Source organism: Ochotona princeps, chromosome 12, assembly GCF_030435755.1.
Source record: "Ochotona princeps isolate mOchPri1 chromosome 12, mOchPri1.hap1, whole genome shotgun sequence".
In the NCBI taxonomy this organism is placed as follows: Eukaryota; Metazoa; Chordata; class Mammalia; order Lagomorpha; family Ochotonidae; genus Ochotona; species Ochotona princeps.
This window is the reverse complement of record NC_080843.1, coordinates 70270677-70275322: the sequence shown is the minus strand read 5'-3', so window position 1 is coordinate 70275322 and position 4646 is coordinate 70270677. Positions and strand designations below refer to the sequence as shown.

General features: G+C 42.2%; 1 pseudogene; it reads left to right on the top strand.

The window, feature by feature from the left end:
- Positions 1-1069: 1069 nt before the first annotated feature.
- Positions 1070-2580, top strand: LOC101518846 (ceramide glucosyltransferase-like; annotated as a pseudogene).
- The last annotated feature ends 2066 nt before the right edge of the window (positions 2581-4646 follow it).

Sequence of the window (4646 nt, the reverse complement as noted above, 5' to 3'; positions counted from 1 at the left end):
ATGTATCAAATATTTGAGGAGTTGTTATGTTATCCCCAATTATCTTGTCTAAATACAACAGTAGCATTGGTTCGAGCCAGTATCCACACAAGTTCCACATAGTGTACTAATCATCTGTCCTCTCTGTGACCCAGAAATGCTATAGGACATCATGCCTCTTATGTTATGCAGTTTATGAAGATGGTGATGGCATCTCAGGATGTCTTTTGATAGTGTCCTGCATCTCTTTATTGTTATGCCCACATACGGTTGGTGGAGAGCTAGGCCCAAGACTAAATCATTTGCAACTTGTGTTTTATTGTTGCTTGTCTTGTTGGCAAGCACAGGATGCCGAGTGCGGATGCCCAGGATGTCTGTTCCCTCTGGTGGTTCAGTTGTCAGCAGCCTGACTCATTCAGTCTAGTCAGCTGCTTAGCAGCTGCTGATCCTCATTGCTTGTTCCATCATCTCTTTAGGGGTTGCAAAATGGTGGTGTCCAAATTGTATTATTCCTTCACAGTTAATAGGAGCTCTTTTCCTCATCACCTTGAGGCACGGATCCTATGGGAAAGGTAAGAAATTTGTTCCCCTCTTTTCTTCTATTTGCCAGTGTTGTGAATAATTAGTTGCTCTAGTTGGTTCCCAAAGATTTTTTTCTTTGCTCACGTTTTAAAAAATTATCACTGTTATTCATTGATTTTTTTTAAAGATTTATTTATTTTATTGGAAAGGCAGATATACAGAGAGGAGGAGAGACAGAGAGGAAGAACTTCTGTCTGATGATTCACTCCCCAAGTGGCTGCAATGGTCAGTGCTGTGCCGATTTGAAGCCAGGAGCCAGGAACTTCTTTCCGGGTTACGCATGTGGGTGCAGGGTCCCAAGGCTTTGGGCCATCCTCGACTGCTTTCCCAGGCGACAAGCAGGGAGGTGGTTGGGAAGTGGAGCTGGCAGGACTAGAACTGGCACCCGCTTCTTCTCTCCTCCCACGACCCCACACTGGGCGCCCACACTGTCCTCCTCAGGCGCGAAAGCTAGAGCAGGTGTCAGCGGTGGTGGGAGCGGGCCGGTCCAGGTCGACGGGCCAGGGGGATGGTGCTACTGGCACTGGCCCTGGAGGGACTGGCCGACTTCAGATTCATCCTCTTCCTGGTGCTGTGGCTGATGAATTTCATGGCCATCATCTACACCAGATTACACATCAACAAGAAGGCAACTGACAAGCAGCCCTGTAGCAAGCTCCCAGGTGTGTCTCTTCTGAAACCCCTGAAAGGAGTAGATCCCAACCTGATCAACAACTTGGAAACTTTCTTTGGATTGGATTATCCCAAATATGAAGTGCTCCTTTGTGTACAAGATCATGATGACCCAGCCATTGATGTCTGCAAGAAGCTTCTTGGGAAATATCCAAATGTTGATGCTAGATTGTTCATAGGTGGCAAAAAGGTTGGCATCAATCTGAAAATTATTAACTTAAAGCCAGGATATGAAGTGCAAAGTATGATCTTATATGGATTTGTGATAGTGGAATGCGAGTAATTCCGGACACACTGACTGACATGGTTAATCAAATGACAGAAAAAGTGGGTTTGGTTCACAGGCTGCCTTATGTTGCAGACAGACAGGGCTTCGCTGCACCTTAGAACAGGTGTATTTTGGAACTTCACATCCAAGGTCCTGTATCTCTGCCAACATGACTGGTTTCAAATGTGTAAAAGGAATGTCTTGCTTAATGAGGAAAGATGTGTTAGACAAAGCAGGAGGACTTATAGCTTTTGCTCAGTACATTGCCGAAGATCACTTTATGGCCAAAGCCGTAGCTGACTGAGGTTAGAGGTTTGCAATATCCACTCAAATTGCAATGCAAAACTCTGGCTCGTATTCAATTTCTTTTTTTTTTTTAAGATTTATTTATTTTTATTACAAAGTCAGATATACAGAGAGGAGGAGAGTCAGAGAGGAAGATCTTCCATCCAATGATTCACTCCCCAAGCGGCCGCAATGGCTGGAGCTGAGCCAATCCACACCCGGGAACCAGGAACCTCTTCTGCTTCTCCCACGTGGGAGCAGGGTCCCAAAGCTTTGGGCTGTCCTCAACTGCTTTCCCAGGCCACAAGCAGGGAGCTGGATGGGAAGTGGAGCAGCCTGGATTAGAACCGGTGCCCACATGGGATCCCGGAGTGCTCAAGGCAAGGACTTTAGCTGCTAGGCCATGCCACTGGGCCCCAATTGCTCAGTTTCAATCAAGAATGATCAGGTGGACCAAATTGCAAATCAACATGCTTCCTGCTACAATCATTTGTGAACCAATTTCAGAATGCTTAGCTGACAGTTTAATCATCGGATGGGCAGCCCATCATGTATTCCGATGGGACATTATGGTGTTTTTCCTGTGTCACTGCCTAGCTTGGTTTATATTTGACTACATCCAACTCAGGGACGTCCAGGGAGGCACACAGTGTTTTCCAAACTTGATTATACAGTCACTTGGTTCATCCATAAATCCATGACAATATACATTTTTTTTGTCAGCGTTATGGGACCCAACTGGTCGTTACAGGTTGCACTGTGGAGGCACAGCAGAGGAAATCTTAGATGTATAACCACAGCTCTGTGACTGTATATAAAGGAAAAAGGAGAAGTATTATAAGTTATGTTTATATAAATACTTTTTAAAAATTAACCTTCAATGGTTTTATCATATCTGTTTTGGTATCTGTTCTTTAACTTATTTTGCATGGCACCTGCATCTGTGAAAAAAAAAATCTGTAGTCTTGGCCAAATGGTACACTTTATTTTATGGAAGTAGAGAATCAAGAGAATTGGTTCTAGAAACCTGGGTTTCTATTTTTTATTGTTGTTTATTTTTTAAATGAATACACACACACATATATATATGACTGTTCTGCAACAGACACTATGACAGTATCCTTCAGTAGAGAAAGTTTCTTATTTAGGAGTAGTATTCTCTTTTCATTGGTGGGATGGCAACAGCTTTGGGGGTTTAGAAAAGACAAGAAGAGAGTGACTTCTCATGTCTACAGTGAACAGCAATATGCAATGAACAACCCACGCAAGGTACTAATGGAGAAAAGTTTTCATGCTTTATGCCTACCTCTTGTAGTTGTTGCAGAGCAAATATAAGTTGTAAATAGGTAGCTAAGCCTTGCAAAAACAAAAACTTTTATTTTTAAATTTTTAACATATATTTTTATTGCATTTCCTTTTTTTTAAACTAAGTACATTGCATTATGTGATACATTTTTTTATGCACTGGGATTCCCCCTCCCCACCTCCCCACACCCTCCCCCAATGGTGGATTGCTCCACCTTGTTGCATTTCCATAGTTCAAATTCAGTTGACATTCTTTCATTGGAGGTGTTTACCAAGCATAAAGTCCAGCATCTTATTGTCCTGGTAAGTTCAATGGTTTCTTGGTGAGACCATCTCTGGTCTGAAGGTAGAGCCGGCAGACTATCATTCCAATCAATTAAAAGTCCCAACATAATATTTCCAACCATTTACAACATTATGGTATTAATTGACATGGTATTGATTAACCAATATGTTAATAGAAAAATGCAGGTTCTCAACCACAACCTGTGACTCCTTCATAGACATTTCAATTTTGGTTTACATTCAACCATATTCTATACACCTTAAAATGGCTTAGATTGCTATTCAGCTATCTCATGCCTATTTTAATTTTAGTCTTTAGCAGTTTATAGCATTGAAGCATGATTTCGCTGAATCTGGCTGTTTTTCAGGTGGTCTAACTCTATAATTCTAACAGGATATATGTCAACAGTTTAGGTGAGCATGTTTAGGAGGGGTGTGCAGAGAAATTTTCCATACCCCAGTTAGGAGTAACTAATCTTTGTGTCCCACCCAGTGAGGTATAAGTGCATCCCCGCTGACCATTTCCTGTCTGGTTCTAAGCTTTCCTTGTTGTTCTCTGTCTATCTATTCTAGTTTTGTTTGTTTGTTTGTTTGTTTGTTTGTTTTGAGGGGTTTCTGGAGCGCTCCTGATGGTTATTATGAGAGGGGGGTGGGGACCCAAAGTTGGAAGCAGGCAAGGACCAGAGAAATCTCCTCTCCCTAGTCCCAAAGGAAGTTTACTGTTCTTCTGTTTCTGCAGACCACTCAGGGATCCTGGTTGTTGTTCCAATGACCTTGGAACCTGCTAGGCAGGATTTGGGCTTTTTCCATCCCATGTAGTAGATCCAAATGGGGGTGGTTGACCTCAGAGTTCTTGGACTTCAAAGGCACTCCATAAACAAAAACTTTTAAAAACAATAATAATAAAGGAGCTGGAGTCTAGTATTTATATGAAGCTGTGAGAGATATTTTTCAGTCTCACTGCAATGAACCAAAAGTTCATTTTTTACTTATAGCCATGGATTGAAGGCATGTTTTTGACCAACGCTTGTTGGTTCTGTCTTGAACCATTGCTAATCACTGTGCTGTAATTTGTATAGCTGAATGTTTCCTTCCCTGCTCCTCATCCAGCTCACCCCAACTTTCCTCAATTTTGGGGGGGGCCGGGGGAGGGTAGTTGGAGGGTGGTTTGTTTTAGTGTGAGTGGATGTTTTGATAGTAGTAAGGAAAAATGCATTTCAGACACATTTCACACATGAGCTATTTTCTTACCTAGTACATCTTACTGTTA